We start from the raw sequence: 27,070 nt of genomic DNA, 5'->3' as shown, positions 1-27,070 counted from the left end.
AGGGGAGGGTGGGTAGGTTTAAAAGTAGAGGAAGGGGCCCGGCGGCGTGGCCTAGCGGCTAAAGTCCTCGCCTTGAAAGCCCCGGGATCCCATATGGGTGCTGGTTCTAATCCCGGCAGCTCCACTTCCCATCCAGCTCCCTGCTTGTGGCCTAGGACGACCCAATGCATTGGGACACTGCACCCGCGTGGGAGACCGGGAAGAGGTTCCTGGTTCCCGGCTTCGGATCGGCGCGCACCGGCCGTTGTGGCTCACTTGGGGAGTGAATCATCGGACGGAGGATCTTCCTCTCTATCTCTCCTCCTCTCTGTATATCTGACTTTGTAATAAAATAAATAAATCTTGAAAAAAAAAAGTAGAGGAAGAACAGAAAGATTTTTTTTGTTGTTGATTTGTTTTTAGGGACCTGCCACTTTGCTAAGTATAGAGTAAATATCTGTTTATGATGAACACAGTAACAATAGAATGCAGTGAGGAGCTGATTTAGAATTTCCATCCCTGTCTAGCTTTGTCATTTCTCTACATGGTTTGAAACTTTATATCACATGCATATCTCATAATAAACTATCTTTCAATATGCTAAAATGATTACTAGATTAGGCTATAGTTTTATTCTTCACGGTCAAGGGGATTTTACTCTTTGGAATCCTGCAGTATTGCACCATGATTTGCTAAAAGGAGGCATTCCGTATTTTCTTTATTGCATAACTGTTCAATGATAAAGGCTGCAAAATTTGCCTGTAGCCAGAAGGGTGGAGCTAAACAGGTAATAGTGACATTAACAGCTTCACTAGGCTTGTTGAAGTCTCAATGAAGGAAGTGTCTGTCGGCTGCCCTGTACATCAGGCAGCCCAGCATCTGCCCCGATGACCAGCTTATGCATATGTGTGTATGTGTGTATCTTTAAAAGGTTCATGGAAAATGCATATTATGAAATATTATGCGTAGGTGTCAGAGTTTTGACATTAAAACTTCATTTATGCTTTCCACAAATGTTTAGAAGAGCCACCATGCCTGTGGGTTTTTTGTTTTTGTTGTTATGATTATATTCAAGCATTCATTCCATAAGCATTTCAGTCCTTGCTGGCTCTGTGTACTAGGCACTGGCAGACATGGTAAAGCGAAGAGAATTTTAAGGTAGATAGGCACTGAAGAACGAATGCACAATTTCAGGAGTGGGAAATACTCTGAATTACTTTATGGGAGAGCGACAAATCAGAGAGGGCATTCATTTAGACAGGGGGCAGGGGACAGAAGACCTTTCTGAGCAAGGAAGCCCCGTTTCTGAGGCTGCGTGGTGGCTGTCAGGTGGAGAGGAGCGAGGCAGCTCCAGGCCAAGGAGTCTAGCGGAAGCCTGGGCACTGGGAGGACTTGGGAGGACAAGGGCGAGGGTGGTTGTGGGAAGATGGGTAGGAAGATGGCAGGTGGGTCCTGGCCACCCCTGTTGCATTTTTTAGGCTAAAGTCAGGGTCTTAAGGTTGATCCCGAGGCCCATGGGAAGGAATTAGTGAATTTGCGTTAGGTGCATGTCCCAGGCCAATTTATAGTTGTACGAGATCACCTGGGAACAGTCGGTAGGCGGAGGATAGGCAGGAGCAGGGCAGCGGTGAGTCTGGGAGGCTTGTTGGAATCACCTTGGAGAGGTGAGACCCAGGGCCCTCTCCGTCTGTGATACTACCAGAGGTGAGGCAGTGGGCTGCAGCCGCTGGAAGCCTGGTCCCGAACGGCAGCAGAGACCAGGTTAGAGGGAGGGTGGGCTTATGTCTGTGTTGGAAGGTGGTGTCCACCTAGGTCAGGGCGCTGAAATGAGCTCCTCAGTGAATCAGCGCATGCGTGTCTGTGTCTAGCGTGGCAGGGCGTCAGCGCTTCTGGAGGATTCCGCCTTGTGCAACTTTGTGCATTTCAGCTGTCTTTTGCTGTGTTTATTTTTCCTCAGCCTGGTGATCTTAGGATTGTTTTAAATGAAATTTTCCTACAGATGCTATCTTAATAGCATCATTTGTGTGTATTAACTCGAATCATTTTTATCAACTGAATTAAGAGAACGAAGAGTGGACTGAGAGGAATGTTTGTGGCATAATTCTAAGCTTTTCTTCCGGAGGGATCACTGATTAACTGCCATCAAATTGGATTAAACAGAAGGATTGGTAACCAAGTGCAATGTTGGGGAGACGCCAGTTCTTCAGGGCAGTGGGGGTGAGGGTTGGTGGAGAGCCCCGGCGTGGCTCTAAGCCGCCTTCTGTGTCTCAGCGATTCCTGCTTTACCTGTCTTACAGAGAGAGGTGAGAATGGCCCGTCTGTTCTGACTTCACAGGACCCAGGTGTGTGAATCAGAGTTTGTCCGAGAACAAATCAATGGCATGTGTCTTGTTTGTAGGAGGAGACTTGCTGTTAGGAATTCCAAAAGCTCGCACAATCTTGGAGCTTGACAAACCTCAGATCGGCACATTTGCAGGCTGCAGACTAAGGGAGAGCAGACGCTATAGTGAAGTCTGGAGGAGGTTGCTGGAAAATTCTGTCTGTCTGTAGGAAGCCAGTCTTCTATTTCTTTGCTTTGGTTCTTTCAAAGATTTACTTATTTATTTGAAAGGCAGATTGATAGGGAGGGAGACCGAGGAAGAGAGAGTGGGAGAAAGAACCCGGGGTGGAGAAAAAAAAATTTCCATTAAACTAATTCAGTCCCTAAATTCTGGTACTAGCTGGACCTGGACCAGGCTGAAAACAGAAACTAGGGGTTCCCTCCAGGGGGACAAAAACCGCGAGTAGTTGCACTGTCACTCACTGCTTCCCAATGCATTAGTAGGAAACAGAGTTGGAAATGCAGAGCAGCCCAGACTGAACCAGGCAGGCAACTATGGGATGTGGATGCTCCAAGTAGCAGCTTAACCCGCCGTGCTACAAGGCGTCCCCATTCTCAGGCCTGCAGCTGGTTTGATGAAGGTCATCTACGTAATAGACCAATTTGCCATGCTCAGATCCACTGATCTAGGTGTTCAGTCACTCATACGGCTGATCAAATATCTGGGTATCCTGAGGTTCTGCCAGGTTGGCAAGTAAAATTTGCCATCATACCACGTTTATCAGAAGATGCTGGCCTGAAAATCAGCAATAAACACAGACAGCTGATAGGGTCTTTAAAAAGGACAGAGTACGCAGTGAGCTTGTGTAGCTGTGGGAGTGAGTGTAAATAGGGCTGTAGACATGAAAGTTATTGCAAACACCAGTTAAGCCATTTGTAGTCTCCAGAAGATTTCTTTTGGGAATGCTGACTTAAATCTTGGCAAACAATTAGCGTGTGATGATGAAAGAAAGCCAGCAGACTAAATCTTGGGGCTTGAGTGTGCTTACCTTGTATTCCTTCCAGGCGGCTGGGGATGGATTTGAATTTCCTAGCCATGAGTGTCATGCCGAGATAAACCTAAAAGCATTTCCTATGTGGTGAAAAAAATGTAGCTGGCCCAAGAGATAGGAGAAGTTCATGGTTAAAGACTAGATGGAGAGAAGGTGCCTGGTTCTGCCAAGGGTATTTCAGCATTCCCGTCTTTGAGGTTGATTAATTGTGCTGTCTGGGCAGTGTTTGTTCTTGTGGGCTTCTAAGACTCCATTTTTAAAAGTGTGGCATCTTCATGAAACCACTAAGGCCCCCATCCATCTTCTGTTGGTGGTTAGATACTGCCTGGAAAGATGAGACTGTTTCATGATTGCATTGCTTTAACAGAGCTAAAAGCGTCAACAGAAAGTTCCATTTATAGCCGTGTCTGTGTATCTAGCAGTTTGTATGCCCACCCATCCATCCCCTCCATTCATCCTCTTTTCCTTCTGGCCATGTGTCTCTGTAAAGATACCTTCTCATCATTTCCTTAAATCACAGATCCCGCAAATAGTAGCTTTCTCGAGATGGGAAAGTAGGAATCTTCTGAGAACTCATGGAGTGCATGAAAATTTTGCCCTTACTGAGATCTCACTAGTTAGAAACTTGCATGTTGCTTTGGTGCTTAACACCTTGCTTTCTTTTCCCAGTTCAGACTTAAATTGAGGAAGTTTTTTCATACTTCACCTTCTTATCATTCCCATATGATTTTGAAATAAAGAGTACTGGATGCATAGTTACATAAAGTGACCTGCACTCAGTGGATTTGCTTTCTACTGGTCATCCCCATCATGGAACCAGCAGAGTCCAGAGCACACAAGCCAGCTCTAGACAGTCCTTCGTTCGTGAGTCAGAGCATGCAACTTAGAAATCATCCCCACGCAAGTGTTATTAGCCACTGGGCTCATGTCTCAGAACATTCCACTGTGGCACGATGCAAGGTGCGGGCAGGTGACAGGGAGATGCTTTTGTGTCCTGGAAGCCAGGCACTTGGTGTGCAGGAGAGAGGAGACAGCATTTTCTTTCCTAGTAACAGGATCACACACTTGCTCTGCATGCTGCACACACCAGCGTAAGTGCTAGAGGATGTGGGGGTTCATTGGTGTGGACTTCTGGGCTAACTTTTCATAAGCAGGAAAATTACAGGACTTTGTGATTGTTTTTTCGCCCGCAAAAAGTTTTTCTAGTTTTTCTAGTGATTAACAAACCTTCTGTTTTTACCATTCTATGCAGGACTTCTCAGAAATTCAAATTGATTGAGTTTGAAACTATTTGGATTTTCTCCTGTTAAACTAACTTGACTAGAGAATTCATAGATGTGGAAACTTTTGAGAAAATGAGGGGATGAGAGTTCTGATTCCCTGTGGAACTTGTGTTTCTCAAGCGTCCATTCCTGTTTACGTAGAGAGAGGTCTGTGTTGCAGCATGGGGCATGGCAAGCCTGCACCTGCACAGAACTCCAACACTGTCTTCTGGAGCTCAGAGCCGAGCTGTCACTGCTGGGCTTGCTGGAGGACGAGGGCGCTTTCTTCATTTCCTTCCAGCTCGATTCCCGCTCCACCTTCCATATAGAAAGGACTTGGAAACCCAGAGAGAAGATGGTATATTCAGAAATGGATTGGAGAAAGGAGTGGGATGAGAATTAATGTGATTAAGTCAGTTGAAAACTTTTTACTGTGTTGCCTGGGGACGGCATTGCTTTATGATTTTTTTTTTCCTATTCATGAAGTGTAGAATTAGGCATAGTAGCTAATTCTGGGCAAAACATTTTCAAAATCCTCCCAGGATGGCTTCCAGGAGCTGCATGTGGGTATCTGTGAAACATAAACACATTTTTCTACCTTTTGCATAATGGACTCAATGCCATATAAACTATCTTTATTTTATTATATCTTTAGAAAAGTTAAGTAAAACTTTGAAAATTTATTTTCTACCCCCTGGTATAAATAGTCACTGTGGCAACTTAACCATAGCCGTGGCCCTCTGAGCTTTTTGTTGAAAATATGCGGTGGATTTATGGCTTGGCAAAGGCACTCTGTTTTCTCCTACTGCAATAAACAATTTTCTGAAATCCTTCGGGGATGCCATAACATGTCAGGTGCTCAAGCTGGGCCGTGGAGAAGCAATAGCTGGTTTTGAGATTTGAGCATGCTCCGTGATAGTTCATGTGTCGACATTTGATTGCCATTTGTGACAACAGTAAGAGGGTGAGAACTTTGAATAAGAATTCTTACAATGTTGGCATTTGGAGCTGAGGCCTTTGTGACTAGGGATAGGCAGGGTCCTGAATGTGTGGCCCTGTGATGGCATTGGTGGCCTTCTTGAAAGGAGAAGAAGGGAGATGTGAGCTGGGCTGCTTATTGTGTTCAACATACAATGCTGTTGATGCTGCAGGACCGTCCTCACCAGAGGCCAGCTCCATGCTGTTGGACTTTGCAAGCCTCAATACTGCTGGCTAAATAAACCTCCCCAGTACTGCTAACTCAAACAACTCTGTAGAGGTTGCCTGGCTCAGGTATTTGTTCCAGCATTGGGAAGTGAACCAGGACGGCTTAGTCATGCATTGGGAGCACTGTGCTGTGGAGCTCTGAGGAAGGGCCAAGTGGTACAAGCACCTCCTGTGTAGTCCTCTCTGCTTCATTTTGAGCCAGAAAATCCTTTCACCTTTAAATGGAACATTCATTCAAGTCATACTTTGAGCAGCCATCTCTGCCTTGTGTGCTGTGTATCGGAAGCTGACATTACTGTGTGACACAGATATTGCTGAGAAATGGAGAGGTGCCTACGTAGCATTATAGGGGTGTGTGGGGGGGTGGGGAAGAGGGTACACTCAGACGCATCCAGAAGAAGTGATTTTTTTGAAGACAGAGCTGGAATTGACTGGAGAAGAAGGGGAGCCTTGACATGGTTTGAAGGGGAGAAGGCTCAGTGTGACGGGAGAACAGTCAATGATATGGCTGAGGCAGAGGGGTACGGATTAGATGCTAAGGCCGGGCAGGTGAGTTGTTCTTACCTGCCATCCCGGGCACGTAGCCTGCACCTGAGGCTGCTGGGGAGCTGTGAAGGTTTGCCAGGGTTGTTACAATGCAGTGACTTCTGACCGTGTACAGAGAGGGGATGATGCCTGAAATTCTTCCACCGTCTCCTCCTCTTCCTTCTCCACTTGCTCCTCCTCTTCTTTCTCTCCCTCATTGTCTTCTATCTCTTCTCCTTCTCTCTCTCCTCCCCCTCCTCTTCCTCAATTCTGCATGAAGAGCTGTTTGGGGAAGTTGAGTGGAATTTTTGGCTGCACATCTATTTCCTCTGCTGGATGCCCCCTCATTTTTCTCGCATAATTATCCCTCCTTCTTTGAATATTGTCTTGGTATGGCTATGAGTGCCAACGATGCCCATGGAGGTTCCTTCTGCCAACCTTTTTCTGTCTCAGTGCAGCCATTGTATGGGTAGTTGGCACAGGCTTGGCAAATCAGATGCTCTGCTAGTTGAGTGACTTAAGGATGGAAAACATCCTAGGACAAGCTTCTTCCTGTAAGAATCCTGCCAGGTTTTTCAAAAGGATCCTGGTGCCTGCTCATTCTCTGTGTGGCTGCTCATCCTTTTTCGATTCCAGAAGCTTCCAATCTATTTCTGAGAAAATCATATTTGGTATAAGCTTGTGTGCAAGGAAAATTAATGGGTATAGCACATATCTAAAGATCCCATTTCACCCCAGAACTTGAAGACCCACCTCATCCTCTTTCCTAGGAGTTGAAAGGGATCAGGGAGAGGGTACAGAAGTGTTGCTGCTGAGATGGAGCCAGGGCAGTCCTGAAAGGGTCAGAGGACACTCGGTCCCTGCATCCTGACTGTGGTGGGCTTCCTGTACCCCTGCAGGGCTGTCCTGCCTCCATCTACCTGGAGCAGATCAAATTCACATGAGAGAGGTAGGGATAGTTTTTATGGACTTAGGATTCCAGTCCTTACTCGGATAATGCTGAGGGCTCTGGCAATACTTAGTGCTAAAACAAGTAGCAAATGTTGATGTAGCACTCGAATAATGTGCCAGGTATTCTTATACCTGCGATAGACATTAATCCATCTAATTCCCATAATCTATACTTGGATATAGATGCTGCTATATTAGTATTATACCACGTATGTCTGTCTGTTGATGTATAAGGAGAAGAGGAAACCTCAGGAGAGGTACTGATAGTTCAGCCAAGTCACCCAGTCTGTGGATGGCTGGGTTCTAATCAAGCCAGGCTTTGCTCAGAGTTTGTCTTCCTCATCTAGGATAAGGAAGTATACTAGGGAACTTAAAATACATTCATAAAAATGAAAATAAGACCGTTTATTTTGGTGCAAAATATTTTAAATATACACGGATAGAATATCCATTGTGTGCATTCCTATGAACTTTCAGAGAAACTCTGGCAAGGCGAGGTGCTCTGAGTAGCTCCTGGCACAGTGTCAGCACTCCAAAGGTTATCTAGAGAAAGAGCTCTGTGGTGAAGAACATGGACAGTGTGGGCTTTCATAATGGGAGGGACAGCAAAGATTCTGACCCTTGCTTAGACCCCAGCTGCTCTGTGGGCGTTCTGCAGCTCTTTGCAGAAAGCACAGAGGGTGATGAAAAGTCTTTTGTATTGTCCTCAGGCTCACTTAGGAAGATAAGGCCAAGGGGAAGATGACAGAGTACCACTGATGATGATGATGATGGTGATGACATCTTTTCCCCACAAGGGCTTTCACAGGAGCTGGGTTCAGGATCTGGCCTGACTACTTCTCAATATCCCACCATCTTAGACCTCAATTTTGTCATCTGTAAATGGGGAATCTTTGTCGTGTCTGCCTTGGTGGTTTGATGAGGAGATTAAAGAAAATTGTCCATCCATTCATTATTCCTTGTTGGATATGAAGGATGCAGAGAGTAAGAAAAAGCAGAACCCGCCATTGCAACACTTACACTGCAGTGTGGATCAGCCAGTGAATTGGTCTATTGCAGTTTAATAAGTTAAAAACACTGATGGAGCTGGGCTTTAGTGACTGGGAGTGGGAAGGTTAAAGAATCAGAGGTGATTTCTGGAGAGTGCCCTAGAACTCAGTCTTGAAGGGAATTTGGAGTCTACACTTGATTTAGCTAAAAGGCCAAGAAGCCATGGGAATTTAGACTCTAATGACAAGTGCAGAAGCCTGAAGTTTTAAGGTGAAGCTCGCCTAATGCTTGTGTCAGGTGTGGCTAATGATGATGAATAATAGCATCATTCACGAAACATTTCTTTTTAAACATTTTTTTTCTGAAAGGCAGATTTATAGAGTGGAGACACAGAGAGAAAGATTTTCCACCTGCTGATTCACTCCCCAAATGGCTGCAATGGCCGGAGCTGAGCCATCCCAAAACCAGGAGCCAGGAGCTTCTTCTGGGGCTCTCACCTGGGTGCAGGGCCTTAGGCAAATGGGCTATCCTTTGCAACCTTCCCAGTTATCAGCAGGTAGCTGGATTGGAAATGGAGCAGCCAGCACACAGTACCCATATGGAAAGCCAGTTCTTGAAGGTGGACGATTAGCATGTGAGCCACGGCACTGGCCCAAATAGTAGTATTGCTATTGGTTCATCTTTCGTTGAGCATTTAATCTATCCCAAGCACAAAACACTCTGTATTAGCTTTAATCCTGTTCAATATCTGCGCTTTCCAAATGAGGGAACAGAGACTCAGAGAACTTCAGCAACTTGTCTAAGAACACCCAGCCAGCAAGTGATGATGCTGGTTTCAATTCAAACCTTCCGGATCTGGAGTGCATCCTTAAGGTCCAGGGAATTTCTGGAGTGCTTCAATATTTCTGTGTCTGGGTATAACAAAACTTCATATGAATGTACAAATCAATAGATTTTGTTGATTTGAAAGGGAGAGAGAGAGAATGCAAGCAAGAGCTTTCCTATGAACTGATGAACTCTCTCAATTCCTTAGTGGCTAGGACTGGGTGAGGCCCTGAACCAGGCATCAGGAACTCAAACTAGGTTTTCTGCAGGGTGGCAAGGACCCAGCTGCTTGAATCACTGTCTGCTGCCTCCCAGGGTGCACATTAGCAGGAATGAAGGATGGAGTTTGGAGTTGATTGCAGGCACTGGGATTGACATGTAGGCATATTAAGCTTTCTTTCTTCTTAGAAAAAAAGATTTGTTGATTTATTTGAAACTCAGAGTTGCTGAGAGAGATGGATCATCCTCAGATAGCTTCAATGACCTGGTTGAGCCAGGCCACAGCCAGGAGCTCCAGCAAAGCCTCTTGTGTGGGTAAAGTTGGGTTATTTTCTACTGCTTTTCCCAGGCCATTAGCAGGAAGCTGGATCAGAAGTGGAGCAGTTGGGCCATGATCCAGTGCCCACATGGGATGCTGCTATCACAGGCAATAGCTTTATTTGCTACTCTGCAGTGCTGGTTTTCAGGAAAACTCTTAATTAAGCCAAATGCACACCTCTGACGTGCATTTAAAAAATAACTTTAAATTAATATGAAGGAGAACTTGAGGATAGGGAGTGGGAAGAGGCCTAAGGTGGAGATGCGGTTAGGAGTCTGTTGTGGTCAAAGGGTAGGATATTCTGAGAGTCTGAATTAAAGTGGAGACAAGAGGACCAAGTGTAGGGAGACGGATTTGAGAGAAGCTGGGATGTATCTCTGTCCCTTCTCAGTGCTGGCTGGGCAGCCGGGGCTCATGAGGGGAGGGAAGGGAGGCAGATCTGGACTGATCTTGAAAAGCAGGTGCGATGGGAATAGAGGATGAAGGGAAGGGTTGGTGTGTTTATTTTAAGGTCCCAGCAGAACATTCATATGTAAAGACCAGGAGGCAGCTATAGGATTCCGGACCCTATGAGGGAGACCTGCAGCTTGGCTCTGTGCTTGGCTTGGGGTCAGATGACACCGGCTAGGAGGCAGAATAGAGATACAAGGAGGAACCCGGGGGGGGGGGGGGGGGCGGAGGTGGTGAGGAGCCATGGGGAGATGATGCAATCTGGAGGCCTGGAAATTCATCCAGACTGTGCAATTCTTTGGTTTGGCTTGTAGTATTAAAACACAGAAGCCAGTAGTTGCCAACCTTTGGGAAGTTCCCTTAAAAGGATTTGTGGGTGTTCGTGACAAACTGGGTGATTTGGCCATCTGCTCCTATAGGTAAGGTGCAGCAGTCAGCTGATGTCCCTTTTTGGCAGGGCTGATGATTCAGGCTTGCCACAGTGGCCAGGTGTCCTCCTTCTCGCATTTCAGGCCTTCGCTGGTTATTTTTATTTTGTGGCCCCACCTCTCAGGCTTGGGAAGGGGAGTAGAGCTTCATGGGAAGCCAAGAGCACCTGGACAGGTGATGGAGACAATCAGGGTGAGGAGTGGTTGGCAGACAGATCCTGGGGAGTCATCAGTCCGGCAGACTGGGTTTGGTCACCTGGAGGTGCCTTGGTTAAAACACTTACAGGGGTGTTGGGGTGAGGCTGGCCGAGGAAGATGAGAAGAGGAATGTGAAAATAATGTTAGGAAGCAGAGTTGCAAAAGTTGGGAGACTATGTTTTAATACATGGTGGTTTGATGATTGTATGTGAAGTGTGGACTATAACATAATCTTGTTTGTTCTTGACTCAAGTGATTTAAAAATATAGTGAGTCCAGTCTGGGATTCAGATCTGAAAAGAGGTGGTTATTTGGAATAAAACAAAGCCCTCTGGGTGGTGAATGGGTTGAGGTGCTTGTGTAGGTCTGTGGGGACAGCCACGACTGTAGATCTTGTCTGTGGAAGAGGCATGGTGGCTGGTTTGCCATGGCAAGCAGCTGTGCCTTCATGTGGGCACCTTCACAGTGTAACCTGTGTGGGCTCTGTGCAGTCTTTCTGGGTTTGGCCAGATGCATGCGGCATGATGATTCTATCAGCCACCTTCCCTTCATTGCTGTCTGTGCTTCTGTGGGCTTTGTGCCATAGCCACAATTTGTTTATTTTTTGTATCTTTTTATGACATCACTTACTGTAATAATATATGTGTGTGACTTAAAATTTGCATATCTTGTTATTGATAAAAACTCTCTTTATTGAGGAAAAAATGTATCTGCATCAGTAGTGCCTGATGTGTGAGCTTTGTTTTCTTCTGCGGTGACCACAATTTCAAAAGCAGATTTGCTGAGGGCTTTGTTTTCTTCCTTAGTTAATGGCATGGGCACGAGAGATTTTGTGATGTGACGTGCAATGGGAGTAGCTGTAGTGGAGGTACAGAACCAAAGCCAGCCAATCAATTATGAGCAAAGTCACCAGGTTGTCAAGAACTTACTATGTGTCAGGTGAGATTCTAGGCACTTGAGCTATGGAAGTGTATAAAATAGAAAATTCCTTGTACTTATAGGGCTCCAATTGGAGCAGGCAAACACATAGGATAAATAAATATCTGTAGATTCCAGGGAGTGACAAAAACTAGGAGTCAAAGCAGGAAGGGCCAGGAGTTTGAGGAGGTGATTGTTTTTTTTTTTTTTTTTTTTTTAAAGATTTTATTATTATTGGAAAGCCGGATATACAGAAAGGAGGAGAGACAGAGAGGAAGATCTTCCATCCGATGTTTCACTCCCCAAGTGAGCCGCAAAGGGGCGGGTCGCGCCGATCCGATGCCAGGACCAGGAACCTCTTCCGGGTCTCCCACGCGGGTGCAGGGTCCCAAAGCTTTGGGCCGTCCTCGACTGCTTTCCCAGGCCACAAGCAGGGGGCTGGATGGGAAGTGGAGCTGCCGGGATTAGAACCGGCGCCCATATGGGATCCCGGTGTGTTCAAGGCAAGGACTTTAGCCGCTAGGCCATGCCGCCGGGCCCGTGATTGGGTTTTCAGATTAACTCAGCAAGTTCCTACCAAGAAGGCATTATGGAAGTAAAAATGTGAAGGAAGCAAGCAGCCAAGCCATGCAATCACATGGGGATAGAACATTCTAGGGAGGCAGGGAAATCAGCAGTGCAAAGGCATTGGGACAGGACTGTGTTTCGCTGATGTTATTTGAAGATTGACGGGGAGACCAGAATGCCAGATGGGAGTGACAGGGGAGGACAGGGTGAGATCAGACAAGTGAAGCGGAAGGCTTTGACTTTAAGTGGGAGGCCACTGGAGGGTTGAACCCAGAGGTGGAAAATTTGATTTACTACAGGAATCCTCAAAGTTCTCTGGAAGCCTGGGGAAGCGTGGGGAAGCCTGGGGACTGTTTGTCACAATAGCCTTCTGAAAGGCAAAATGCAAAGCCACAGACAGGATGTAAAGGGAATACGAGTGTACTGAAATGCAGTTATCAAGGTAGTGAAACCAAATGATGATTTAGCCATATACTGGGATGTGCTTCCTTAGGAATCCATCAAATGACATCTAACAGGAGGTCTATAACAACTGTGAATCTAAGGTCATCATGAACATGAGCAGTATTTAGGTTATCGGCAGTGACTCCTGGTATGTTATGGGTGTGAATACATAGGTGCTGCCATACTGCCCTGGCCCAAAGTCCACATCTGAGGTGGAAGGAATTGCTGAATTTAGCTGAAGTTGGTAAAATTAGAGATTTAGTTTTCTCATGGAAGCTCAAGGTCCTCCTGAATTTTCCCTCTGGACATCTCACTGACAGCTAAGTGGTGAACAGGCATAATGGAAGGCCAAAGAGAAGTGGGATGGCTTTCTGAAATGTTGTCAATGCTTCTGTTCCTGTCTGCATTTCCATGGGCTCTGCTGGAGTTCTCTGCTGGCCGTTTCAGATCCCTGCTAATCCTGGTGGGTTGGCGTGCCCACAGGCAGCACCTGCTATTTTAGACATTCTAGGAACAGCAGTGACTCTGATTTTGATGTTTCCCGGTTTCCTTGTGGATAAATATTTTAGGAGGCCTGGGATCCACCTCTTCATCCCAGGGAGTCTCTCTATGGCCACAGGAAGGCGGTCCATCCTCCTTCCTCCCCCGCCCCCGGTGGCATCTCTTGTCCTAGCTCACAAAGATGCGGACAGTACAGACTGCATCCTTTTGTATCTGTTCTAGCAAGAAAGAATCTATATAAATATCTCTGGGTCAGCCGGTGACTTCCCAGCCAAACACTTGCTTTCTGCCCTTTGGCCACACTGTGCCTTTTCTCATCCTCTGTCTTGTGTGTGTTCCTCCTAATCCTTGGGAAAACAGCCTTCTTACCCTTTCTTGTCTCCTGTACCTGTTCCCATGTGACTTGTCCCACGAGACTCAGCTCCAAGACCATGTAATCATGTCACGGCTCCACCTCCTCATCCCAAGGGGATCTGCCTTCCCTGATTGTGTGTGACACCTCGCTGCACTTTGCCTTGTGGTATTGCAGTGATTTCATCACGAGTTTACCGTCCTGAAGCTCTGACAGCAAGCCTTGACTGTCTTCTGTTCTCTGTCTCTTCCAGAATAGGGTCTCCAGTAAGCAGCAAGGGGTAGTGACAGAAGCCAGGCAGGACCCTGAAGTGCCTTGGCTGATTCTGCTACATCCCTATCTGTTCATTTCAGTGATTGTGAATTTGAAATTCCATATTCAAACTCCTTTCCCATACATTAACCAAGGCTGCTTATGATTTTATTTTTCTAAGTGGCACAATAGCTGTTTTCATAAATATTTGATAGTATTGACCCATTCGAAGAAAATCACCCAGTGACAAGAGGCACAGAGCAGAAAGTAAGCATGATTCCCAGTCTGTCATCAGGAGAGCATGCACTTAACACTGGGTGTATATCCTTGTAGATTTCTCTTTTCACTGTGTGAGGCCAGACATGCTGTGAGAGGATCATGCCATCTGCCCTGTGATAGCTAGTCTTTTGTACTTAGCATGCTATGACTACCTTTCACGAATCTGGACTAGGACAGAGTAGTTAAGAGAATGGCTTTAGACCATCAGGGTTTGTTCAAATAATGCAGCCATCACTTACTAGCTACTGACTCTAGGGAGTTAGTTAAGATCTCCACTTGCCATCTGTGAAGTGAATACGATAGAAGCACGACCTTACAAGTGGCAGAAAGATTCAATGGCCTCAGACATGGAGACACTTAGAGCAGAATCAGCTCAGTACATAGGAGCTGTTACTAGGTTCATTTCTGCATTGTGTTTTTTGTTTTTTTTTTAAGTTGGAGAGACTGAAAGACAGAGGAAGTGAGACAGACAGATGGACAGAGCTCTCATCCATTGGACTGGGCTGGGCTGGGCTGAAGCTGGAAGCTGGGAACTCCATGCAGGTCTTGAGCCCAATTCACTGAGTTGTCTCTTGCTTCCTCTAGGGGCTGCTCTGGAAGGAGGCTGCAGTGGGGCCAGAGCCAGAGTTGGGCATCAAACTCTGCTCCTCTGATGTTGGCTGTGAAAGTCTCAACTTACATGTTAACCTCTTGGCCACTCCCAACACTTTCAATGGCTTTAGAGTGTTGCACTGCATGGCTATGCTACCTGCATTCTTATTGACCATCCCCTACTGATGGGCATTTAGGTTTTGACACATTTGACCACCTGTCTGATTTATTCTTGTCCTACACATCGCTGCCACCTCCAGAAAGGTTTGCTTTTGCCAGTTCACATCGCTGTTGGCATTGCTGATAGGGTTCTGCCCCAGGCCTTCCAAAGAGCTTGATTTCAGTCTCTCCTTTGAGTAGTGTGTCCATGAGGCTGTTTGATACCCCAGTCATTCATGACATGGAGACTACTGAGTCTGGGCTGGGATCTCTACCTTCGTGGTAGGCTGGCTGGTTTACTTACTTGGGAGCCTGGGCCAGCACAAAGAGATGACAAGGTCGATGGAGCTAGGACAGTTCTTCCCTGGGGCCAGTGGAGTCCAGTTGATCCGTGACCTGCTGGAGTGAGGGGCTGTGTGGTGCTTAGGAGGGTGCACACCCTTTGCCTGGTGGCTCCTGGCCTGGCTTCCTCTGCTATCCTTTCTGTACGTTGCCTTGGTGGAGGTGACTTGGTAGCATCCCTGCTGCCTCGCTTTGTCTCCCAGGGGAGGTTGTGTAGAAACACAGAACCCAAGGAGGGGAAGGTGGTGTTTAGTTATCTGTGCATTAAGCCATTGGGATTTCTGCGTTCACTCATTCTCAGGCCCAAAAGAAATATCATTTATAGTAACCTTTCAAATGTAATTTAGAAAGCACTTACTGTTTTTTTCATTGAAAACCAGAACTTCTGTAAGTTTAGTTTTAATCCTAACTATATTAGAGCCTGACAAGTTTTCGTTACTTCTTGGGATAGATCAAAATTTTAAAAAATTGTATTATTTCAAGGATTTCTCATGTTAACCTAAGGTATTTCTTGAAATTTATAATTTGGTAAAAATAAGTGGTTCAGAGGTATTCTTGGCAATCCACTGTCTGAATTGACTGAAAAATGTAGTCTTCTGATTGCTTTGGATTATGGGATTTAAATATCAGCCTAATTTTTTTCCTAGCATACTAAATCCACTTATGGCAGAGCCTGATTGTGATATTTTAATTTTATTTCAACTAAACACTGCATGCCAATTCTCATTAGTTATGCAACATAGAGGGAGGATCAAATTTCATCTCCCATTATTATTCCCATAATTGCATTACTCTTAGATCTTATTGAAAATTGATCTGTGATTGATGGATAGTGGCAGGACTACAGGCTTCCTTGCATTTGCATCTTCCTGGGAGCCTTGGGGAGTTTCGTGCAATCAGAGCCTTGTCTGGGGTGAGTGTATTCATCATGAGCCACACAGCCTCCAGGAAGCTGTGACAGGCTTCATGTTGGAAACTGTGTTTGAGGGGACTTTGCAGAAGGTATTGGAATTATAGCTCTCAGAAAATTTTCTTTGGGTGCAAAAATGTGGATTGTCTTATAAGCGGGAGTCATATATATTTTGAAAAAAATATGCACGGGTTGCAGTTTTTTTTTTTTTTACACCAAACTAACCATTGTTAGATTTTTTCCTGTGAAATAAAAAGAAGTATTTGAGAGGGAGAGAGAGAGAATATGCATACTCCCCTGCCCTGGATCACTGTCAAAATATCCAGAGGGCCAAGTCCGGAGCCGAAAGCTGGAACTACAATCCTGATCTCCAGCCGAATGACAGAGACCTAAGCACTTGAGCCATCATGGCTGCTATACAGAACTGCATTGCCTAGAAATCACAGTCAGGTGACAGAGCTAGGATTTGAACCCAGGTGTGGCGATGTGGGACTCCGCTCTTTTAACTGTTACACGCCCTTGTCCTTCTGCAAACTCTGTGAAGTACTCTCGTGTTACTCTGAGACATGAGACTGAAAATGCTAGAAGGGTTAAGACGGACTCTCTTAGAGTCAAATGATGCATGCTTGGAATTTCAGCAAACATTAAACTTGTTTTTGCCTTTTCTCATGTTTAAAATTTTGATTTCTGACTATAGACATGCCACGACTGAATTTCAAAGATTTATTTATTTTTATTGGAAACAGATTTAAGGAGAGAATGAGAGAGAAAGATCTTCCATCCACTGGTTCACTCCCGAAATGCTACAACGGCCAGAGCTCAACCAATCTGAAGCCAAGAGTTAGCGGCTTGCTCTGGGTCTCCCACATGGGTGCAGGGTCCCAAGGCTGTGGACCAATCCCTACTGTTTTCCCAGGCCACAAGCAGGAGCTGGGTGGGAAGTGGAACAGCCATGACATGAACTGACACCTATATGGGGTGCTGGTGCTTTCAAGGTTAGGATTTAGCCATTGAACCATTGAACTGGGCTGTAAGACTGAAATTTGAAAGCACACTTTTTAGGGAAAGTATCCCCAGCCCTTGGCAGCGAATGATGGAGTAGTACAATCTGTTGTTCTAGGCTTTCTGATGCCACAGCTCCCAAGCAGGTGTCTGAGGTCCTTTTCTTCTCCTTGTAGAGCACTGGCCATCATTTGGGGCTGCCTTTTCATTTCAAGGGTCCCTTGGCAGCGTGTGGAGACTCTGGTTGTTCCAGCGTTGGAAAGAGGGCCTGCTGCTGCCATGTGAAAGGTGGAAGCCAGTGGTGTTGCTGAGCATGCTGCACTGCCTCATGAGAAAGGATTACTCAGCCCCACCATGCCAGCGATGCCCAGAAGCCCTGCCGTGGATGTTGGCAAGGTCAGGAGGTCTCCAGGAAAGCTCCCTGGCTGTCCTGAGCATGGGCAAAGGTAACATTCCCTGGTAACCTTGTTATAGATTAGACTCGGCTGTCACTCAGCCTTCCTATTGTCAGAAGGCTGGTTCAACTCTGGGAGTTTGACTTGCATTTGGTGTCACAGGTGATCAACTTCTCCCTGCCTTACGAAGTTCCACGAATGTAAGTAGTGGACGGAGAGCATGCTTATGCTGTCTGCCCAGCTCCTGTGTACCCTGTGGCAAGATGCGTGGGAGCCCGAATCAATATGAGATACCTCAGAGGCCCTAGGGGAGGCCTGCAGTTAGAACAAAGGGAGTTTCAGTGTATATTTAAAGATATCTAAGATTCTGTGCTCTTCCTATTTAATTATTTTCTGGTTAATTTACATGAGAGACTGCAGAGAAGCGGGGGGAACAGGAGAGCAGAGGAGAGGGGGGAGCAAGGCAGTGTCTACCTTGGTTCACTCCCCCAATGCGCACGCTAGTCAGAAGCCTGGAACTCGGTGCGGGTTCCCCATGTGAATGATAGGGAAAGAATGACAAAGGTCAGCACCTGTGCCTTTGTGGATGTGCATGAGCAAGGATCTGGAGTCAGGAGCTGGAGTCAGGAGCTGGAGCCAGGTGTTGAAGTGAGGTACTGAGGTATGGGGTTGCAAGCATCGTAACTGCCAGGGCAGACACCGGCTCTGATCCTGACAGATCTCCACTCTTGCTTAGATGTGCCGAGTGGGTGCTGGGAGGGGCCTTGGCAACCAGCTCTGTTCAGTCTTTCACACTTTCCTGCTTCCTCTGCTTTCAGTACCCATGTTGATTCTTTTCATGAATTTACTCTTAGTCTTGTTGGATAAGGGGAGAGAAATTGGTTCCAAAAATGTGCCACTGTGTTATCTAATTAATGTGAAGATTTATTGGAATGCTGTCTCTAATTGGAGGCTTTCACAGTCTAGTGGGTGACACCAACATTGCTGTGTTACAAAAGAATATAGACACAACTTAGGAGGGGACAGGCAGGAGTCTGTGCAAGTTACCTGGTGTTTCGGCTTGGATCAATCATGAACTGGCTTTCTCCTGTTTGGAGGTAACTCTATTTCTGGGATTCCGAGTCCTGGGAGGAGAGTCATTATCCCTCCTGTGGACTGTCTGCTCTCCGTTTGCTTCTGGCCAGGAACTGTTCTGATATTGGAGGTCAGCTGTCTGAATGTCCCCTTCCGTAGTGGAGGCAGTGACTTTATGCAGTTTGGAATGCCGTAGTCAGCTTACTGGGAGAAAGAGCTAGGTCAGAGTGAAGTGCCAGGATGATGAGGAGAGCTGCTGTGGAATTCTAGAGACCGGAGTGATGCTTGAGTGTGCTTGGTGTCTTGGTCTCTTCTGCCACAATGTGGCTGCATCCCTCAGTGAAGCCATGAACTGACATCAAAAGCAATACTGCCTTCTTTTGAACAGATCAACGCTGATCAGCAGGTTAGGATGGTTAAGCAGGAAGATACTTCGAAAAGTACATGGAAAGAATCTCATTTTAGTGTTGGTGCAAATATTTCTGATATCCACACACAGTTTTTCATAATATTCATTTTTGTAATGTGCATGCTGTACAATAAATGTAAATCCGCACAAGGCGTTGTGTCACATGTATTTTATAAGACATTTTATGTGAATTTTTTGAAAACCTGTCAAACGCTGGATATATATATATATATATTTTAAAGAATTATTCATTTTTTTTTAAAGATTTTATTATTATTGGAAAGCCGGATATACAGAGAGGAGGAGAGACAGAGAGGAAGATCTTCCATCCGATGTTTCACTCCCCAAGTGAGCCGCAACGGGCCGGTGTGCGCCGATCCGAAGCCGGGAACCAGGAACCTCTTCCGGGTCTCCCACGCGGGTGCAGTGTCCCAATGCATTGGGTCGTCCTCGACTGCTTTCCCAGGCCACAAGCAGGGAGCTGGATGGGAAGTGGAGCTGCCGGGATTAGAACCGGCGCCCATATGGGATTCCGGGGCATTCAAGGCGAGGACTTCAGCCGCTAGGCCATGCCGCCGGGCCCAAGAATTATTCATTTTGAAAGTCAAAGGTAAACAGGGTGAGAGAGGGGGAGATAGAAAGAGAGAGGAATAGGGCATGGGATAAAAAGAGAGAGAGAGAGAAAGAAAGAGAGAGAGAGACTCTTTTACCTATTGGTTCATTCTCTAGATAGTCATAATGATAGCCCTGGAGCAGGCCAAAGCCAGGACCTAGGAGGTCACCCACCCACAGGTCACCCACCCACAGGTCACCCACGTGGCTACAGGAGCCCAAATACTAAAGTCATCTTCCAGTGTCGGGAGCACTGCACGTGTGCCCTAAGATGGCGCTGAGACCTCTCCTCCCTCCGGAGCGTGGTGGTACACAGGTTTCAGGAAGTGCCTTCTGATTGGCCCGTAGCTGCATGCTTAGCGCGTGTGCTACGCGTGATCAGAGCCATGATTGGCGTGCCTGCCGCGTGCATCGGTGACCTTTAAGCTGATTGGACTAGGATTGTATTTAGCGGTGGGGGTTTCAGGAAGAAAGGGGGACAGGACAGGAAGACAGAGACGGAGACGGACGGACGGACTGAGACGGAGGACAGAGTACGACTGGGACGGACGGACGGACGGACGGACAGACAGAAGACTAGGGGTGACGAGGAGGTTGGGGAAATGAAGCAGAGACAAACGGGAGGAAAAGGGAGAAGTCGAGTCGACTGGCTGGGAAACGGACTGGTTGGAAGAATAAAGTGCCTCAAGATATAGAACCTGGAGTGTTGGGTGAATTCTTCTGCGGGACGGAAGACCCCGACATTCCAGTGCATGTCTCAGGCCATTAGCAGGGAACTGGACTAGAATTGGAAGAGCCAGAACACAAACTGGCACCGATATGGAATGCTGGAGTTGGCAGCAGCAGCTGTACCTGCCGCTCCACAATGCCAGCCCTGGCTGTGTATGTTTTTGTGCCCTGAAATGTCCTGGTTTGACTTGTGTTCAGTCAACCTGCATAGTGTTCTCTTGACTTTCCCAACCAGAGGGAGGTTGGTTTTCTACACTAATTGAAACCATGCAGACCTACCTGAATCAGAATCCTACAGTGTTTTTTTAGGTGTGGGATGTTGGGCAAATAGTTTCTCAGGGGCTCTATGGCTTACCTACAAAATGGAAGTAATGATATTCCGCACTCACAGTGCTTGAGAATGGAGAGTAGGTTAGCAGTCCTTTGGAGGTGCCTATTGAAGTGATTCAGAACATACTAATTATCAGTCTATATTGAAATTTCTGCTTAGAATTTGAAGGCTCTCAGAGGGATGTGAATTTATATAAATTTGCACTCAGCCAGTGACCTCTGTTAATGTTTTTCTCAAATTCCGGTTCTTGAATGGGGATTCTGATGTTAGAGAATGAGACAAGACACAGGAGGACTTGTGAGTTTTTGGGGAGATGGAGAGAGGTAGAGATGGCTTGGGTGTCATTCATTCGTCAGATGTTGACTGCAGGCTACTTGGGTACCAGTTTCTATGAACAAGACACACATGGCTGGCCTCTCCTAGTCCCTGGACTACTCCTGACCTTTCTGTAGTGAGTCTTAGTGACAAACCTCTAGGAGGGGCTTAGGAACTGTTGAATTTAGTGATATCAGAGGTGTTTGCAGTTATTAATTGTCTCCAAGACAAATTAGTCTTACCTTCCTGTAAGATGTGCTGTAGTTGGAAAAGCATCTGACGTGGGAAGGAAGACTGTGTGTAAGTGTCATTATCTTTTTTAAAGAGGCTTGGCTTTTTCTGACATTTGGGGAATGAATCAGTGGTTGGAAATCTCAGTTTCTCTATTGTTCTAGTAATAACAAATAATAAGAAATCAGTGCATCAATAAGAAAGTGCATCAGAGCGAACACTCGGCTTGGCAGTGAAGATGCTGGGTGGGATGTTTGCATCCCATCTGATAGTGTCTGCACTCCCACCCTGGCTCTAGTCTAGATTAACTCTAGATTCCAGGTTCCAGCTAATGTGTGCCTTGGGGACAGCAGGTTAAGTGACCCAGAAACTTAGATTAATTTCTCAGCAACCAGCTTCTGCATGGGTTAGCCCTTGTGTTTTTGAGCACCAGGGCAGTGAATCAGTAGATAAATGCTCTCTGCCTTCCAAATAAAGTAAAATACAGTTTTAAAAAAAAGTACAACAGAATTGCTGTCTCATTGGGATGCAAATATCTCATGCCGATCCAATAGTGTATTGAGGGCAAAGTAAGAGGACTTTAACTCTGAGTCGATACACTCAGGATTTCTCTGTGTTGAAATATCTCTGCTGCCTCTGCTGAGAGATGCATTTTAGAAGCTCCATTTGGAAGGAGTTGCCTGTTTGGCTTCCAGAGTTTTCTTTGTTGCTATCTCTGTTGGAGGTAAAATTTACCTTTCAGCAAGGCTGGCTTCTGTGGCAGGATTCCTTGCCTCTGGTTTGCAGCTACGTGTAAACTGTGTTCCTGTTTCCCTCCTCTCTGTTGCCCAAGCACAATGCTACGACACGTTCACTTGGGTATCTGGTTTGGGGCCTGCGTCTGGGTGCATAGGCTGAGGGCAGGACGGCCTCTGGTTTATAATTCCAGTCTCAGTTTGTAAGATCTTAAACCCTGATGAATGTTTGTTTAATGACTGAAATAGCCAGAAGCACTTATTTCATGTCTTTTGCTCAGAATCAATATTTTCTTATTCTTCCTTCACTCTCCGTTTTTGTTCCTGATACTGAGTGGAAAACAAGAAAATCCTTGGTTGGATGCTTAGATGTGACTACAAATGTCTGGAAATACAGCAACATGAAGCAAGATTTACCTGTCTGAGATTTGGAAACATGTTTGGCCCTTTTTAGTTTATTCAGAGAGAGAAACTGAAATATGTCTTTATTTTTTCTGGAAATGAGTTGAACAACCCTTACCCCACAAGCCCACATGCCCATCCCACATTAGCCGCAGGATTTTGTTAGCATCTGTAGTCATTTCTGATCTGTGAAATATAATAAAAGGCAAATAAAGCAGCATTGAGTTTGGCCAGCCCTCGAAATCTAGTGATTTCAAATTATAGCAGTGCTGTTAATTCTTTTGAAGTCCCACTGCCCAGAAGTTAGTCTTGAAGCAGATTCTAATGGATTCACTTAGAATTGTATGAGGTATATTCTTGATGAATTAGCTAGGAGACTAGCACTCACATGAGAAACTGCACGGGAAGAAAGTGAGCTTGGCCTTGGTTCTAGTCCTCCTTGCATCTCTGTATATGTCCTCGGGCTGTGGCAGTGGAGGCATCTCAAATACCTGTGGTCAGGACTTAAGAAGGCCTTAACCCCGCTCTGTGTTTCCCAGTCCACGCTTCCAGTTGGAGTGATGGTTTGGAAGGGAGGGAAGACCCCTCCCTCTGCACCCCCTGCCTCGGTTCCTGGGCGTTAGACAAGGTCTTAAGATGGGGTCTGAGCAGTGCAGTCATTGGGTGCTGGGTCTGATGTGTACGGTGTGGGTGTGTCTCATCCCTGGATTTACAATTTGGTGGTTTTCTCTACAGGTGGCAGTGACCTTCCAGCTCGTGCTTTGGCCTCTAGAACCAGAGAACAGAATTCTTGCCTTCGTTTTGGCTTCCCAATGCCTATGTGCACACCACATTCTAGCAGGGGAAGAAGGGCGGAGCTTGTCGGATGACGATGGACTTCCCACTGGGCAGGATGCGGACAGAGTATGTAATATCACCAACGCAAGGGTAAGCCTGGGCTCTTCCATCGCTCTTGTCTGAGTCAGCCTTCTGCATAAATGCAGGCCAGATCCCAGGGAGAGACTGGGGAAACAAGTAGAGGGGGATCCCTCCCCTTTGGATTCTGTTAAGATTTATTTTTTTCGATTTACTTGATTTACACTAAAGGCAGAATGCCAGACGGAAAGGGAGAGACAAAGAGAAAGAGATCTTTGATCTACTAGTTTACTCTCTTAAGTGGCCGTGGCTGGTTGACTCTCCACATGGCCGTGATAGGAGGGCAGAACTCCATTTGAGTCCCCCTGCTTTGATGGCAGAGACCCAAGTATTTGGGCCACCTTTCACTCCATTTCCCAGCTGGATTGGAAGTGGAGTACACAGGCCTGAAATCATTGCTGTGGTATCTGATATGACTCAGGCTTGAAGAGGTATCATGGTTACTGTGACATGACTCTGTTTATGTTTATTGGAGGCAGCTTGGCTTATTGTGGGCACCACGAATCTGAAATTGATGGATCTGGCTCAGGTCACACACTGTGTAGGTGGTATCAAAGTAGTTGCTCCAGTGGCCCATTTTTGTGTAAGCCACACAGTTTAAAACATCCTGGCTCAGCTCTAATTGCACTTGAGATATGCCACCTAATTATCAGCCTTCCCGGGTTCTCCTGGATCACTGGGTTATGCATCTCTCCTGGGCCTCTGCTTCCAGGTAAGACTCGGGCATTGGGGGCCTCTGCCTCTTAGACAAGCATGGAGACTCACCACAGTTCCTAGTCAGACCCTTTCATTTGGTTGTGTTATTTGACCGCTAGAGGCATTACATTCTGCTTTTGCTGCTCTAGATCTTTCTGCTTAACTCTTTGAGAGAAGCAGTGATAGCTTTTGTTAATTTCCTCCAGTTAAGAGTATCTTTTACTAACAGACTAGAGCTAGCACTTAAACCTAGGGGCTGTAGCTGTCAAGGGACTGGTGCGTGTCCCTTCCTTGGAGGAGGGCAGAGGCTGGAGTGAGCCATGGTTAGACCTGTGCGGAGGAGGAGAACTGCAGAACACAGTGGGCTACCTGGTAGTAGGCACTACAGCAAACGTGTGTGACAAGGTGAGCAGAGTAGGGAAAGTAGAAAAGGCCAAGCTATTAATTTGACCCAGTTCTGCGTATAAGCTCAGACTCTATTTCTCTTCATGTACTCTGGCACAGATCATTGCCCGTGACATTCCCCTGCACAGCAGCCAACCAGCTCTGTAACAGCAGACCCTGGCTGGGTGTCTTCTAAAATTTAATCCAGTTCTGACATTGTCTCCCTAGATAGCTTCAGGTCCTGTAGTTGAAGGGTTGGCTGGCGAAGCTGCTGTGGTACCCCCAGTGGATACTTCCCATGAGCCCCATATTGCTTTACCTGTGTTTCTGGCTGCCTGGCTAGAAACTGGGTCCCCACAGCCTCTCCTAGCTTTCTTGAGTGGCTCTCGGAACCCAGGGAAGCACTTTCTGATCTGTTTGAAGGGATATCAAGGAGACTGGTGAAGGAGTGGATAGGGTGAAGGGAGGGGGGGGAGGACTTCCCTTTTCAGTTTTGATGGACTCTTAATTGCATAATGTTCCTAATTGCTCATAAGCTGGGTGGGTGATCAGGCCGGCAGGGCCTGTCTGTTTCATCATTGTTCCTCACTGTTTCCTCCAGGCCATAGGGCAGGGCCTCTCTGGAGGAAGGAGGGTGTTACAGGGCAAGGTTGGGTCAGAGAATTTCTTCATGGCCAGATCTAAGAGATAAAGTTGGAGAAGATTACTTTGTATAACCTGCTTTGAGCAAGGAGTGAGAATTCAGGAACTGTGGACGCAAACCGAACTGTATTCTAACATCATATATGATAGACATAGAACTCTGCCGTGCCAGGCAGTGGGTGGTGGTCTGTGTGTTATGTCATGCAGTGTGACTTGGCAGAGAAGCAATGAAATATCTACCTCAAATCAAGGTCCATTTTTTTTTAAAGATTTATTTTATTTTTTATTGTAAAGTCAGTTATACAGAGAGGAGGAGAGACAGAGAGGAAGATCTTCCGTCCAATGATTCACTTCCCAAGTAGCAGCAACAGCGGGAGCTGAGCTGATCAGAAGCCAGGAGCCAGGAGTTTCTTCCTGGTTTCCCACATGGGGGGCTGGGTCCCAAGGTTTCGGGTCATCCTCTATTGCTTTCCCAGGCCACAATCAGGGAGCTGCATGGGAAGTGAGGCCACCAGGACATGAACTGGCGCCCATATGGATTCTGGCACTTGCAAGGCAAGGACTTTAGCCTCTAGGCTACTGTGCCAGGCCCAGGGTCTATTCTTATGGTGAATCCCATATCTTTTCTGTTTCTGGTTCTAAAGCTATTATCTGTTGTTCTTTGCTTTCTAGGAATAGGGCAGCCTTCTGGCTCACTAGATGCCTCAGCTTTCTGAGCACCCCTTTGGGTGGAGATGAGCTGTGTGAATTTCAGGGGTTCTTGGAGCTTCGAGAGCGGAGCAGTCACCTGAAATGAAGGTCCAGAGGGAAAGTGTACGATTCTCATTGATTGCACCACTGCAGGGAGCAGGAGAGAAGGGGCTGGGGATGAGAAAGGAGGAGGCAGAAGTACTGTCTCATCAGTCTTGGTCTCACTCTTAGGATAAAGCTTTAGATTGTATTTCATGTTTTCCATGACTTTTGCATTTGTTATTTTATCCTCAAGTGTGTTTATTATGTAAAAATGGTTTATTTTTTATCTGAAAAAAATGAGAAAGAGATATCTTCTTTCTGTTAGTTCTGTTAGTCCACACATGGCAACCATGGCTGGGGGCTGGCCAGGCTGAAGCTGGGAGCCAGGAACTCCGTCATGGTCCCTGATTGGTTGGGGCGAGAGACGGGGCTTGGGTGATCATCTACTGTGTTTAGGTGCATTATCAGGCAGTTGAATCAGAGGTGGAGCAGCCAGAGTGTGCAATATTAGCATTGTAGGAGGTGACTTTACCTTCTATGTCACCATGCCAAACCCCTCTCATCTCCTTTTGTACGTCGAGAATCTTCCATTCAAGGTTGTGTGTCTGGGAAGAGGCCGCTCCAACACATGCTGTGGGAGTCCTGACCTTTTGCTCCTTTTGCTCATTGCCTTTGGTAATTCAGCATGAGTAAGATGGCACTGTGTGTTCATTTGGTTTCATCCAACATTTGAAAGTTGGCTTCAGATGATGAAGGCTCTGTAAGCGCCTGGGGTCCCAGAGACCACCCAGTGCTGTGCTGGGCTGAGTCAGCGCTGTGTCAGAGGCAGAACGGACTTGCCTGCTTGACCGGCGAGTCTCGCTCATGGCATGGGCTTCCCTCAGTGGACTTGGAAGGATACTGGAGAAAGGAGCTTTGGGATATGCAGGCTGTCCTGACCCCTGGGAGCAAAGACACAAATCCAGAGGATTTTGAAATTGGTTTGTCCTGTACTGTCGCTCTGGCCATATCATCCCACAAGCTTCAGTATCAACTACGTGTTTCTCAGAACTGCACTGTGCTAGCTGCTATGGAAAGCCTGATTCACGAAGACCCAAATTCAGCATTTTCATTTTCAACTCTGGGCAGAATGATATTGCAACAACAGTAATGAAAACAAACAAACGAAAGATAGCAAAAAAGCTACTATTGCTTAGGAGTGTAAACAAATGCTATACACAATAATCAAATCCCAGGATGTTACCCCCCCACCTGTGGATTAAATTCTTTGTGAAGCCCATGTTAATGCTCACAGATCAGGGGAAATAGGATATTTGGTTTCCAATTGCATCTGTTTTGTTGCAGATGATAAGACTTAACTCTTCGTGGCTGAGTTATAGAGTGTATACCTGCCACATTTTAAAAATTCAGCCATCTGTAGGGGGGCATC

The 27,070-nt window shown here is 46.3% G+C and overlaps 1 protein-coding gene across 1 annotated transcript in view; it reads left to right on the top strand.

Moving 5' to 3' along the window:
* Positions 1 to 27,070, top strand: part of KCNS3 (potassium voltage-gated channel modifier subfamily S member 3) — a 51,459-nt gene that overhangs the window by 5,462 nt on the left and 18,927 nt on the right. The window contains exon 2 of the mRNA XM_004582611.3: positions 23,008 to 23,199. The gene's annotated coding sequence lies outside the window, so the exon portion shown is untranslated. The remainder of the gene's footprint in view (positions 1 to 23,007; positions 23,200 to 27,070) is intronic.

The sequence above is a fragment of the Ochotona princeps genome, chromosome 8, assembly GCF_030435755.1.
Source record: "Ochotona princeps isolate mOchPri1 chromosome 8, mOchPri1.hap1, whole genome shotgun sequence".
In the NCBI taxonomy this organism is placed as follows: Eukaryota; Metazoa; Chordata; class Mammalia; order Lagomorpha; family Ochotonidae; genus Ochotona; species Ochotona princeps.
This window is presented reverse-complemented; position numbering and strand designations above follow the sequence as displayed.